At 37.9% G+C, this 15,049-nt stretch overlaps 1 protein-coding gene and 1 non-coding gene across 3 annotated transcripts in view; one reads left to right on the top strand and one right to left on the bottom strand.

Annotated features, from left to right (window-relative positions):
• The window catches only part of MICU1 (mitochondrial calcium uptake 1), a 202,499-nt gene that overhangs the window by 7,680 nt on the left and 179,770 nt on the right, over nucleotides 1-15,049 (top strand). The gene's annotated exons all lie outside the window — the stretch shown is intronic.
• LOC112067125 (U6 spliceosomal RNA) lies at nucleotides 7,107-7,213 on the bottom strand. The gene has a single exon (XR_002893096.1). It is a non-coding gene; the product is annotated as a U6 spliceosomal RNA (small nuclear RNA).

Genomic DNA, 15,049 nt, shown 5'->3' with positions numbered 1-15,049 from the left:
CCACAGTGGGGTAAATTAGCCTTAAACACTGCTCTGACCCAGCCAAAAAACTTAAAAGCAAGACCTGAAACAGTCAAACTGTTTCCAAGTAATGTATTCATGTCGTAGAACTAAGCTCAAGAATAGATTCAGGAATACAAAAATATCCAGCACCCAAAAAGGTAAAATTCACAGTGTCTGGCATCCAATCAGAAATTACTAGGCATGCAGAGGAGCAGCTCGGAAAATATGACTCTTAATGACAAGAAAAACAATGAAAACTGAAACAGAAGGACACAGGTGATAGAATTAGTGGAGAGGGATGGTAAAACAGTTTTTTAAAACTGTATTCTGTATGTCAGGAAACTAGAAGAAAGATTGAATGTTTAAATAGAAACATGGAAGATATGAAAAAGGCCCAACTGAACCTCCAGAGATGGAAACTACAATGTCTGAGATGAAAGATACTCTTGATGTTATTAATGGCAGATTAGACATGGGAGAAGAAAACTTTAGTCAAGATGTAACTTCCAGTTTACAGGAAATAAAGGGGCTAGAGAAATATTTAAACCATTCTACAAGGAAGCAATTAGATAAATACAGAATTTGAGAAATGCAATATAGATGCCCTGTTCTGTTAGAAAATTAGGGTTGTGCTGTGATTGCACAGTGTGGTGAATATACTTAATATAAGCTTTAAAATGGTTAAAATGGTAAATTTCATGTATATTTTGCCACTGTTTTTTAAAAAATTACCATTAAAAAAACCATTTAAAAGTATACAATTGGCAGGCATAAAGTGTATTTGCGTTGTTGGACAATTATCACCACCATTCATTTCTGGAATTTTTTCTTCTTCCCAAACAGAAAAGGATACCCATTAAACAATAACTCTTTACTTCCTTCTCCCCTCAGTCTCTGGCATCACCATACTGCTTTCTGTTTCTTTGAATTTCACTACTGTAGATTTGTCATATATGTGGAATCATATAGTATTTGTCTTTTTGTGATTGGCTTGTTTCACTTAATGTAAGTCTTTAAGGTTCCTGCATGTTGTAGGATGTATCAGAATTTCCTTCCTTTTTCTTCAATATAAAAAATTGTGGTACAATATACATAATATAAAATTTACCATCTTAACCATTTTTTAAGTGTATACTTCAACAGTATTAAGTACATTCAGATTCTTGTGAAACCATCACTATCATCCATCTCAAGAACTATTTTCATCATGTAGAAGTGAAATGCTGCATCCATTAAATAACTCTCCAATACCCCTCCTTCCAGTCCCTGGCAACCACAATTCTACTTTCTGTCTGTGATTTTGACTACTCTAGGTGCCTCATCTAAGCAGAATCATACAGTGTTTATCTTTTTGTGACTGATTTATTTCACTTAGTGTAATGTCATCAAGATTCATACATGTTGGAGCATGTGTCAGGATTTCCTTCCTTTTTATGACTGAGTAATATTCCATTGTGTTTATAAACCACATTTTGTTTATCCATTCATGTTGATGGACACTTGTGTTGCTTTCACCATTTGGCTACTGTGAATAGTGCTGCTATAAGCATGGGTGTACAAATACCTGTTCAAGTCTCTGCTTTCAGTTCTTTTGGGTATATACCCCAGAGTGGAATTGCTGGATCATATGGTAATTCTATGTTTAATTTTTTGAGGAATTGCCATACTGTTTTTTGTAGTGGCTGCACCATCTTACATTCCCATTAGCAGTGCGCAAGGATTCCACTTTCTTTTTTTGTTTTTTTCCTAAGGATTCCACTTTCATATAATGAATAAACAAAATATAATAGCCATTCTACTGGGTGTGGATAAATTTTATGTTATGTATAGCTAATAAAATAAGATTGGGGTGGTCAGGGGAGAAAAAGGTTGAATATGAAGGAACTATCCTAGATTAGAGAGATTGGAGAAACAAAACCAAAGATAATACATGATTTTTGTGTGGATCCTAGTTTGAAAAATCAGCTATATATTTTGTGGAAGTTTGAATACGTACTACTATGAGAAGATACTAGGAAATTGCAATTAATTTGAATAAGTGTGATAATGGTATTGTAGTTATGTAGGAAAATATTGAAATATTTAAAGTGTTTTAATGTCTGTAACTTTGAAGTTGTCCACCTTAAAAATAGCCTGATAGACATAGATAGATGAAGCAAATAGGTGAAATGTTAATTGTTCAATTTAGGTAATGTACCTGTGGTGTTCATAATAGTATTCTTTGAAATTTTATGAGTGTTTGAAAGTTTTTAAATGAACTATAAAGGTTTGATGTTAATATCTTTCTTTTAAAAAATATTTATTTATTTAGGGCTGAGTTGGGTCTTTGTTGCTGCACGCAGGCTTTCTCTAGTTGTGGTGATGGGGGCTACTCTTCATTGTGGCACGTGGGCTTCTCATTGCAGTGGCTTCTCTTGTCACGGAACATAGGCTCTAGGCGTGTGGGCTTCAGTAGTTGTGGCTCACAGGCTCTAGAGCGTAGTCTCAGTAGTTGTGGCACACGGGCTTAGTTGCTCCGCGGCATGTGGGATCCTCCCGGACCAGGGCTCGAACCCATGTCCTGTGCATTGGCAGGCGGATTCTTAACCACTGCACCACCAGGGAAGCCCCGTTAATATCTTTCTTTTCTGGAAAAGAAGCTTTTTTTCTTTGGCTTTGGGTCTTTGTTGCTGTGCACGGGCTTTCTCTAGTTGCAACGACTTGGGGCTACTGTTTGTTGCAGTGTGCAGGCTTCTCATTTCGGTGGCTTCTCTTGTTGCGGAGCACAGGCTCTAGGTGCACAGGCTTCAGTAGTTGCAGCATGCGGGCTCAGTAGTTGTGACAGGCAGGCACTAGGGCGCACAGGCTTCAGTAGTTGTGGCATGCGGGCTCTAGAATGCAGGCTCAGTAGTTGTGGCACATGGGCTTAGTTGCTCTGCAGCATGTGGGATCTTCCTGGGCCTGGGATCGATCTTGTGTCACCTGCATTGGCAGGCAGATTTTAACCACTGCACCACCAGGGATGTCCCAAAAGAAGCCATTTTTAATTTGCTTTTACTTTTATAAATAATTTAATCCTTAACACTTAGTTTCTCTCTCCTTTTTTGTTTTCATTAGTTTCTCTTTATAATTGATTTTATGGGTTTTGTCTTCCAGGTACTCCATTTTTACTCTTTTTTTTTTTTAAACTAAGTATGTAATTAGTGTCCTTTTTAGGAAGTGATTTTTGTGTTCATCCTGACCAATGGAGTATGCATTCTTCATATATAGCCTAGCTTTTGAAGGAGCAATTCAATTGTCAAAGCTTTAGATTACTCCCATTACTTATTTAACCCAGAGGTTTTAATTTCATGCTCTATAGGGAAATGGCTCTCAACTCATTTATAATTTCTTTCCTGACTGCATATTTTCTTTAAGCTCAGGTTAAGTCTCTGTTCAACTTCTAGGTACTATGTGTACTGTATTAAGATTCACGAAGTGTCATTTTTTGGTTAAGAGGGTAGAGGGCAGAATATTGTTATTGTGGGAAACCTAGGGTTCTACTACTATAAGAAGCATTCTAACCTATGAGTCTCGGTGGTGGTTATTGTTTTTTAACTTGTTTGCTAGTTAATTTTCCCACTATGAAGCATTTCCAGCTTTATTTCTATAGTATAATTATGATGGGAAGAGAATTAGACAAGGAGTTATGGGAGTTACTAGACCTAGTTTCTGTTTCCAGCTTTGCTGTTAAGTAACTTTATGATTTTGATGACGTTTCTTGAAGAATCATCCTCTCTGGCCTGTTTCCTTTTGTACTGAAAATTTGAAAATTTCTAAGGTGTCTTTTAGCTCTAATATTCTGGTATATTGTTCCTTTTTCTTTCTTCATATTTTATCTCTGTGTTTGCAAGGGTATTGTGGCAGACTGTACTGAATCCTCTTGTCAAAAATGTGAACGTTTCTTTTCTTTTTAAATAACAACAAAAAACCTATTCACTTACCTACTTTTTGTGGCAACAGGAACAACTTCTTTGTACTGAAAAATATGTTTATTATAATTCTTCCTTTTGTATAATAAAATAGAAATGTGAAGTAAAGTAGTATGTCATATTGTGCTTGATAGTCTTCGTTTGCGCCCTCTATGTTCACTCTTTTTTTGTTTTCGGCTGTGCTGCAGCACGTGGGGATCTTAGTTCCCTGACCAGGGATCGAACCCATTCCCCCTGCAGTGGAAGTGTGTAGTCTTAATCACTGGACCGCCAGGGAAGTCCTTATATTCACTCTTTACCCTTCTCCATCCTGCTTGTGCTCCAAGAAGCTGACCTTTATGGACTACATGCTGCAAGCTCCATTCGCTCTGGTATCCAGTAGGGTTTGGCCAGTGGCGGAGGATGGAAGGAGAGTGAGGTCTGGGTATATAGTTTCTTGGTTCCGTCTTTGTAGGTTGGTAATTATGTTTGACCCTTGAGCAAGGTGGAGGTTAGGGGCACTGACACAGCCCCCCACCCCCACCCCCACCGAGCAGTCAAAAATCCACATAAAGCTCTTGACTCCCCCCCAAACTTAACTACTAATAGCCTACTGTTGACCCATGTTGGAAAGCAGAGATATTGAATAATATTTTCTGAACTGAGAAGGAACTTTGAGACCAAAAAACAAAGCAGGTAACTCCATAAAGTGCATTTATGAAGTTTGTTATGGGTAACTTACATACAGGCAGGATAGGGTGGATGATGATCTGGAGGCGTTTGCAGCTGCACTACATGCTGCCATAAGGGGTACAGGGGAATTTAAAGGGCCCAAAGCTAAAAATAGAATCTGACTACTATGTTGTAGTATGTATCAGAATTTCATTTCTTTTTAAGGCCAAATAATCGATTGTGTGTACACAGAATTTTTTTTTATCTGTTTTTCTGTTGTTGGACTTCTGGGCTATTTCCACCTTCTGGCTATTGTGAATAATGTTGCTATGAACACTGGTATACAAGTATCTGTTTGAATGTCTGCATTTATTTATTTGGCTGTGTTGGGTCTTCGTTGCGGCATGCAGGATCTTTTCGTTGCGGCACGCGAGCTCTTCACTGCGGTGCGCGCAGGCTTCTCTCTAGTTGTGGTGTACGGGCCTCAGAGCTCACAGGCTCAGTACTTGCTGCACGCAGGCTCTCTATTTGTGGTGTGCAGGCTCTGGAGTGCGCTGGCTCAGTAGCTGCAGTGCATGGGCTTAGTTGCCCTGCAGCATGTGGGATTTTAGTTCCCTGACCAGGGACCAAACCTGGTCATCTGCATTGGAAGGCAGATTCTTAAGCACTGGACCACCAGGAAGTCCCTTAATCTCTGCTTTTAATTCTTGTGGATATATACTTAAGGTTGGAATTGCTGGATCACATGGTAATTCTATGTTTAACTGTTTTCCATAGCAGCTGCACTCTTTTACATTCCTACCAGCCATGTACAAGGGTCCAATTTCTTCACATTTTCTCCAGCACTTGTTATTTTCTGTTTCTTGTTTGTTTGCTTTTTTTTTTTTTTTTTGCGGTACGCGGGCCTGTCACTGCTGTGGCCTCTCCCACTGCGGAGCGTAGGCTCCGGACGCGCAGGCCCAGCGGCCATGGCTCACAGGCCCAGCTGCTCCGCAGCATGCGGGATCCTCCCGGACCGGGGCACGAACCCGTGTCCCCTGCATCGGCAGGAGGACTCTCAACCACTGCGCCACCAGGGAAGCCCTGCTTTTGTTTTTTTGATAATAGCCATCCTCATGGGTGTAAAGTGGTATCTAATTGTGGTTTTGATTTGCATTTCCCTAATGACTAATAATGTTGAGCATCTTTTCACGTACTTATTGACCATTTGTATATCTTCCTTGGAGACAGTCTATTCAAATCCTTTGCCCATTTTTGGATTGGGTTGTTTGTTTTTTTCTTGTTGGAGTAGATAGTTTTGAGTCAAATACAAGGTTTCTTAGAAATGGCAAAGTGATTCCATGGATTTGAAATGGTCTTTAGATTAGAAAAAAGAATCAAAAATGTCCATTTCCTTGATTAGAGAGCAAGGATAGATTATAGATAAGTTTATGATTGGAGTCTTACTCTGCGTTTTAATTAAATGTTTGCATTAAAAGGAAAATATTTAGGCGTTATATGTTTATGTAACATTTTAGTGAAATTTATGTTACACTATACAGTTTTTATTTGATTTATCACCGTTAGCAGCATTCTCTTATATTACCTTCCAAACAAACATTTATTCATAATTTGCTACTGTGCTCAGCTTTTTACAAGCATTTTCTCATTTAATCCTCCTCATAGCTCTTTGCAGTAAGTATCCCTGTTCTATGGAAGTACAAAGTTGCCAAAGTCAGGAACACAGGTCTGGCTGACTTCAAAATTAATGGCCAGTAAGAGGTCAAGTTAACTAGATTACCTTGAGTAAGACACTTAACTTTCTGGGCCTCAGTTTATTAAACAAAGCAGAACAAAACAGAATATACAACAATACGAACTTACCTACATGTTTAGTAGAACTTTAATTAGTGATGTTCTACTTTTGCTTTAATTAAATCCTAAGGTTTAAAACATCTTTAAGTAAGTAAGCGAAAGTCTTAACAAAAAAGAAGTACCTGGGTAAATAGAAATTGGAGTAAAGGTAAAAAAGGCAGGAAAACATCCTGTGAAACATCTAATTTAGCTGTCAGCCTAGGAGTTTTGTTTCTAGAGAGAACGTAAATATAGACAGATTGTTATAAAAGAGTATCAATAAAGATGTCTGTTGTTGTGAACACTAGAAAATTCTGCTGAAATTGTTATTTATGTAGAGACTTCCTTTGGCAGAAATGTATATTATTCTTACAGATTCTTTGCTGTTGAATGAGACTCTGAGAAACATGTCATGGCCTCACAGTTGAGTTCTGACATGGAATTGTTATTACATTTTTTTTTTTTTTTTTTTTTTTTTTTTTGCGGTACACAGGCGTCTCACTGTTATGGCTTCTCCCGTTGCGGAGCACAGGCTCCAGACACACAGGCTCAGCGGCCATGGCTCACGGGCCCAGCCGCTCCGTGGCATGTGGGATCTTCCCGGACTGGGGCACGAAGCTGGGTCCCCTGCATCGGCAGGCGGACTCTCAACCACTGCGCCACGAGGGAAAAAATATGGAACGCTTCACGAATTTGCGTGTCATCCTTGCACAGGGGCCATGCTAATCTTCTCTGTATCGTTCCAATTTTAGTATATGTGCTGCCGAAACGAGCACTGTTATTACATTTTAATACAGGTACCTCGTTTTCCATGTCTGGAAATTGAGTATAGTGCAAATGAGAGTATTCGTTGGAGCATTTTAAAATATAAAGTTCTCTGCAAATGTAAGGTGACATTCTTATTAAATATTGATTCCTTCATTTTATGTTCACATATTTCTATATCACAGTAGGATTTAGAGCTTTTAATTTAATAGGGAAGTGCATAAAGTATCCTTTGTTCTATGGTACATATAATACATTATTGTTGATCAAAATTTTGTGTTTCCCTTATTTTTAAAAAATGTGCTCTTCCTGGGGTTAGTCTCAGCTTTTTGTAAAGTTAGGTTTAGTCAACCACTGCTTTTGCTATACATTCCCATGTTACAGCTTTATGAGCAAAGCAAAGAGACTTATCAATGAATGAATTAGACGGTTAGCAAATTACAAATGAGGATATGGTTGTAGGTTTACATAGCCCATTTAGGTTTGTTCTCTTGTATGGTTAGATTAACTCAACCTAATATCAACTTTTGAATGGTTGGGTATCGTTAAAAAAGAATTTTATATTGTATATATCACATATAGATATGGCATATAGCACATAAAGAAGACTACATGAAACAGATATGTACACTTTAAAGAATAATTTTAAAAAGTGAGCCATATTAGGCCAAAAAGAACATTTACATCACCCCAGAAGTCTCCGATGTGCCCTTCTGTGATCACACAGCTTGTTGTGTGTTGGTTTGTTATGATTTCATACCTACTTGTTTATGGCTTAAGTGAAGTTGTTTTGATCTAAGGGTGAATTTGTTTACATTGGGGAGGCTGTGTCAAGATGATATCATCAAAGTTGTTGTGCTACTAAGTGCTTGTTGATGTGAACATATGGAGGAGTGACTATGTTGTAATGAACATTTAAACTTTAAATACCAAGAACTTGTGAGAACTTACTGAGAGTGTTCAATCTGGGCAAGGCTACTCTTTGCTGATCTAAAATAACTCTCCAAAGACCTGCTGTGGCAAGGTTACTCTTTGCCAGCAGTGATGAAAACAGTGCAGCGGTCTTGTGAAGATCATCTTCTCAGCCAGCACTGGTGCCTTCATTCCACTAGCATCCAGCTCTAGCAACAAGGGACTTCAGTTTGCTCTGGCAGCTCTTGGTTGGCTAAGCTGACTGTTCGGAAAACCAACTTATAGAAAGGTACACCTCAACTCAATTTGGGCTTTATTTCTTTCATCTCCCCTTTGCCTGGAACAATAGTGTAATCATTTGAATCAACCACCCAAAGCAATCTACCATTGCTTTAGAGTATATTTCTTTATTGGCTTATTAAGAGACATTATCCTGTATGCTTTTGGCTTGTGACATATTATTATATAATTCCCGCAATGAACCTGTGTTAAATAAGTTATTGGCAAGGACAATCTCAGTCTCTGAGCATAATTTGATAAAACAGTTTATCTCCTCAGGAGATAAATTATCTTCCAGAATTTTGGTTATAATCATGGTTATGTGTATCACTAAACACTTAGTTTTGTCTGTTTTTGAACTTTATATAGATGAAATCTAACCATGTATATTCTTTTATGATATGCTTCTCCACTGAACATTATATTTATGAGACTTAACGGTGTCTTATTTGTAAAGCATTTGCGGGGGGGATGTAAATTTTCCAAAATTAATTTAGTAATTCCTTTTTTAAAAAATATATTTTATTTTGAAGTGAAATGTGTAAAAAAATTAAGGTACTCATTAATGACTATAACGTGGATCCCTGTTTATTCATTATCCACATTAGGAATTAGGACATGTGTATCCATTTAACTGTTGGTAGACATTTGGTTTGTTGCTAGTTTTGGTTATTACAAGCAGTGTTGCTATGAACATTCCTGTTCATATCTCAGAATATGTTTGAATTTTTCTACAGTAAAATTGCAGGGTTAAACGTATTCATGTCTACAATTTATCAAGATAATGTCAAACTTTTCTAAAGGGATCGAATCAATTTACACTTCCAACATCAAGTGTGAGAGTTCCCATTGCTCCACATCTTTGCCAATATGTGGTGTTGTTGGACTTATAATTTTACCAGTGTGTAAGGCAACCCTGTCACCTCAGAGCACGGGTGAAAATCCATTAACTCTAGAGAAGAGGAAAAGAAAAAGAAATCCTCAGCCCCTGGGGGAGGGGCAGGAAACTGCCAGAAGCTGAGATCTTCAGAAGTCTACATCTGAGGAGAGACAGGGCCACTGAGAAAGCTCCATGCACAAGACCCAGTGACACAAGGTCACTGTTGAAAATTGTGGCTATCCCAGGACAACAGAGAACCCATTGCTACCAGTCTAGCATGCACCAAATAACAAGTACTCAGAGGAAAAATGACATATTACACACAAAGGAACAAAGGTAAGAGTTACAGCAAACTTTTCAGAAATGATGAAAGCCAATTTCTGTTGCTCTTCCTTCATTCCCGAATTTCCAAGTTTCCCTCCAGTATTTTTTTTTTTCCATCTGAAGAACTTTATATAGTTTTTTGGAGTGGGTCTGTGAGCAAATAATTCTCCTAGAATATCATGTTTTGACACTACAGATCTTACTTAAATCCTGTAAAGAATGTTGGTTTTCTTTCTTTAGCAGGCAGCTGGCCTAGTTAGGTTGAGGCTGCAAATTCCAACCCACCTTTTATGGGTTGTAGTTCCAATGTCAGTTCAGTTTTCATAGCCTTTGCAGTACTATCCATATTTGTCCCTTTTGTGCCCCATACAGTGGCCAGTCTTGAACCTTGGTGGTATCTACCCCATATTTTAGTTCATAGATCCTTTGCTATGCTGCTTAGGGGAAGATCTACATGTGTACCTTGGAGGTGAGCTCAGGAGATCATACTGAACCTTATGGTTTCACTTTATTGAGCTCCCCTTCTTTGTGATATCCCCAACACTTACTTGCTCCCAAGGACCCCGCTTCTTGTGATTCAAACCTGAAATTTTCCTTTCCCTAACCTGTCATATAATTCAACTACATCAGCCTCCTGGGTCTAGTGAACAGAAGATAGAAAAATAGAAGAGCTGCCCCAGTGCTCTTGGAGCACAGTTCCTCTGGTTAGAAAAGCATTTTTCCCTTCTTCTGATTTTAGATGACTTCCCAGCTGCTGGTTCCTCTGTAGAAGTGCTTTGTTGCTGGGATGGGAGAAAACAAAAAAAGACAAACAACACACACACACACACACACACACACACACACACACACACACACAAATCCAGGGAATTTCTCCCACTCTCTCTTACTCATGTAAGTCCCTTTTCCCACTCATCAAACCAGAAATAAATGGCTCTTCTTGGAGATGTTTCTGTCTGCATCCAGTGCACATGTTTGGTGTCAGGCTAAGTTTGAATTCTGGCATGGAGAGACCAGAGGAAAAAATTTGGAAGCTCACTTCCATTTCAGCGCTACCTTGAGATCTATTTCCTTTTCCATTCTGCCTGCTGACATTTACTTTTCAGAGTCCTCAGATAGATATTCCATCCAGGGCTTTCAGTTGCATTCAGTGGGACAGACAGGAAGGAGTGTGCTCATTTCATCTTAACTGGAGCCAGAACCTCTATAATCACTTTTGAAATACTTTTTGTTGTGAAAAATTTGAAACATATATGAAATTATGAAAAATGTCTTAATATACAATACAAAATCCCCATGTACCCATTACCCAGCTTCATTATTTATCAACATTTGGCCAGTCCTTCATCTGTAACTTCCCACTCCCACTGTCACTTGACTTTTTTTTTTTTTTTTTTTTTTTTTTTTTGTGGTATGCGGGCCTCCCTCTGTTGTGGCCTCTCCCGTTGCGGAGCACAGGCTCCGGACGCGCAGGCTCAGCGGCCATGGCTCACGGGCCCAGCTGCTCCGCGGCATGTGGGATCCTCCCAGACCGGGGCGCGAACCCGGTTCCCCTGCATCGGCAGGCGGACGCGCAACCACTGCGCCACCAGGGAAGCCCCGTCACTTGACTTTTAAATGCAAAACTCTGATGTCATTTCATTTCATGCGGTTAATTTCTATAATTTTTGTGTATATTTGAAAGGAATGTGTAATATACAGCTGTTCAGTGTTCTTTTATATATGTGTCCATTACATTAAGTTGTTGATCATGGTGATAAAAATATATCCTTTCTGGTTTTTAAAATATTCCTTCTGATGCATTTTTTTCTTATCCTGCACAATCCTTTTTGAAGTTTTGTAAGGTAATAATGTGTAGTTGTGTTATTCAAGTCTAATATATTGTGTTCCGGGGCGTTGAAAAATTTTTGGGTGTGTGACCTTGAATTTTTTGTTTAATTATTTTAAGCTCTTCTGGAAATTAACAATTAAGAACTTTAGGACTACATATGATGAAGATATTATTCCCATGATGTATTGTTATCATGCCTAGTACATTACATATTTGAGTTCTAGCTTGAAAACCTTAAAGGTTTGAGAAGTGCATTTTTAGTTTAGACAATAGCCATTCTAATGGGTGTGAAGTGGTATATCACTGTGGTTTTGATTTGCATTTCCCTAATGACTAATGATGTTGAGTATCTTTTCATGTACTTATTGGCCATTTGTGTGTCTTCTTTGGAGAAATGTCTATTCAAGTCCTTTGCCCATTTTTAAATTGGATTATTTGTTTTTTGTTGTTCAGATGTAGGAGTTCTTTATATAGTCTGGATATTAATCCTTAATAGACATGCTTTGCAAATATTTTCTCCCCTTCTGTGGGTTGTGTTTTCAGTCTCTTGATACTATAATTTCATGCACAGAAGTTTTTATTTTGATGAAGTCAGTTTATTCTTTCTTTTGTTACCTGTGCTTTTGGTGTTCAGTCCAAGAAACCATTGCCAAATTCAGTGTTATAAAGATTTTCCCCTGTGTTTTCTTCTAAGAGTTTTATAGTTTTAGATCTTACGCTTATGTCTGTGGTCAATTTTGAGTTAATTTTTGCATAGGGTGTAAGCTAAGGGTCCAGCTTCATTCTTTTGCATGTGGACATGCAGTTTTCTCCACACCATTTGTTGAAAAGAGGTCTTCTCTTTGTTGAACGGTCTTGACACCCTTGCTGAAAATCAGTTGACCATATATGTAAAGATTTACTTCTGAGCTCTCTGTATTTTATGTCATTGGTATATGTCTGTCTTTATGTCATACCACACTGCTTTGATTGCTGTAGCTTTGTAGTAAGTTTTGAAATCAGGAAGTGAGAGTCCTCCACCTTTGTTCATCTTTTTTTTGAGATTGTTTAGGCTATTTGTGGTCCCTTGAGATTCCACATGAATTTTTAAAAAGAGTTTACTTGTTTTAAGAGTTATTTTATGTTTACAGCAAAATTGAGGAGAAGGTAGAGATTTCCCATATACCTTCTGCCCTTATGCATGGTTTTCATGTAGTTATTTTCCCCTTCTTGTTCTGCATTTCTTTTGGAGAAAATATTGGGAGATAGGAATGAGGCGTCTGGTAATGTCTTCAGCTACGCCTGTTTGTTGTCTTGAAATCATATACATCATAGCAAACCTTAAACCTAACACTTTATACTTTGATTTGATGGTAAAGATTAAGTTTTGTATTCTGTGAGAGTTGACATTTAGAAAATTCCAAATAAATAATGAAATATTGGTTAACAGCATATTACTGGATAATCCTATAATAAGAATTGTTTAAACAGAAACATTTTAAATGAAATTTTATGTTATATACTAAGATTTTGTGACTGCTGGTGTTGCCAAAAATATAGCAAAGTGACCATAAAATTTGTGAGGCTTAGATAGGGCTTGAAATTGAAATGTATCTTAATTTTGGATACACCAAACATGTTTAGGCGAGGTGGAGAGTAAAAAATGGTTTTTCACAGTGCTTCTTCTAGACTACTCTTCTTCCTCTTCACTTCTACACACCCTGACCTTTTCCTTGTGCAGTTAGTACTTTCTTGGCACTATTTTCTTTTGGGGCAGTGCTTAAACTGTCCTTATTGATGATAGCTGATTTTTTTTTCACCCTGTAGTTTTCTAATGGTTCTTAAGTACATTAAAAGTATTTATTGGGCTTCCCTGGTGGTGCAGTGGTTGAGAGTCCACCTGCTGATGCAGGGGACATGGGTTCGTGCCCCGGTCCAGGAAGATCCCACATGCCACGGAGCGGCTGGGCCCGTGAGCCATGGCCACTGAACCTGTGCGTCCAGAGCCTGTGCTCCGCAATGGGAGAGACCACAACAGTGAGAGGCCCATGTACCGCAAAAAAAAAAAAAAAAAAAAAAAAAAATGTATTTATTAACCATTAAAACTCCATGGCTACCTAATTTCCAAAAGTTGAATCGAAAGTTGGAGATCTAGTTTTATGGAAATTTTAAATATTGAACGAAGCTTACTCATCTCAACACATTAGCACATCCTAGTGGTCTTAGAAAATTTATATTGGTTATCATTATTTGTGTAGTTTCCTGGATGGTTTGTTTGCTTTTGTTTTAAATAGACTTTCTTAGGTTGATTTGTTCTTCTGTGCAGTTGTTCAAGGAAGGGAAACTGCTACTCTTCCATTCTTCCCTCATCAGACATGAGTTTCAGGTTTTATTATTGCAATAAAAAAGCTCTATGGAGATGGCTTCACAGGTGAATTCTATCAAACATTTAGAGAAGAGCTAACACCTATCCTTCTCGAACTCCTCCAAAATATAGCAGAGGGTGGAACACTCCCAAACTCATTCTACGAGGCCACCATCACCCTGATACCAAAACCAAAGATGTCACAAAAAAACAAAACTACAGGCCAATATTACTAATGAAGGTAGATGCAAAAATCCTCAACAAAATACTAGCAAACAGAATCCAACAGCACATTAAAGGTATCATACACCATGATCAAGTGGGGTTTATCCCAGGAATGCAAGGATTCTTCAGTATATGCAAATCAATCAATGTGATACACCATATCAACAAACTGAAGGAGAAAAACCATATGATTATCTCAATAGATGCAGAAAAAGCTTTCAGACACCCATTTATGGTAAAAACCCTCCAGAGAGTAGGCATAGAGGAAACTTACCTCAACATAATAAAGGCCATATATGACAAACCCATAGCCAATATCGTTCTCCATGGTGAAAAACTGAAACCATTTCTACTAAGATCAGGAAAAAGACAATGTTGCCCACTCCCACCACTATTATTCAACATAGTTTTGGAAGTTTTAGCCACAGCAATCAGAGAAGAAAAAGAAATAAAAGGAATCCAAATTGGAAAAGAAGAAGTAAATCTGTCACTGTTTGCAGATGACATCATAACTATACAAAGAGAATCCTACAGATGCTACCAGAAAACTACTAGAGCTAATCAATGAATTTGGTAAAATAGCAGGATACAAAATTAATTCATGGAAATCTCTTGCATTCCTGTACACTAATGATGAAAAATCGGAAAGAGAAATTAAGGAAACACTCCCATTTACTGTTGCAACAAAAAGAATAAAATACATAGGAATAAACCTATCTAAGGAGACAAAAGACCTGTATGCAGAAAACTATAAGACACTGATGAAAGAAATTAAAGATGATACAAACAGATGGAGAGATATACCATGTTCTTGGATTGGAAGAATCAACATTGTGAAAATGACTGTACTACCCAAAGCAATCTACAGATTCAGTGCAATCTCTATCAAGCTACCAATGACATTCTTCATAGAACTAGAACAAAAAATTTTACAATTGTATGGAAACACAAAAGACCCCAAATAGCCAAAGCAATCTTGAGAAAGAAAAACGGAGCTGGAGGATTCATGCTCCCTGACTTCAGACTATACTACAAAGCTACAGTAATCAAGA

The sequence above is a fragment of the Physeter macrocephalus genome, chromosome 20 (genome assembly GCF_002837175.3).
Source record: "Physeter macrocephalus isolate SW-GA chromosome 20, ASM283717v5, whole genome shotgun sequence".
NCBI classification, from domain to species: domain Eukaryota; kingdom Metazoa; phylum Chordata; class Mammalia; order Artiodactyla; family Physeteridae; genus Physeter; species Physeter macrocephalus.
The sequence above is the reverse complement of the archived record's forward strand: the minus strand, read 5'-3'. Positions and strand labels throughout refer to the sequence as shown.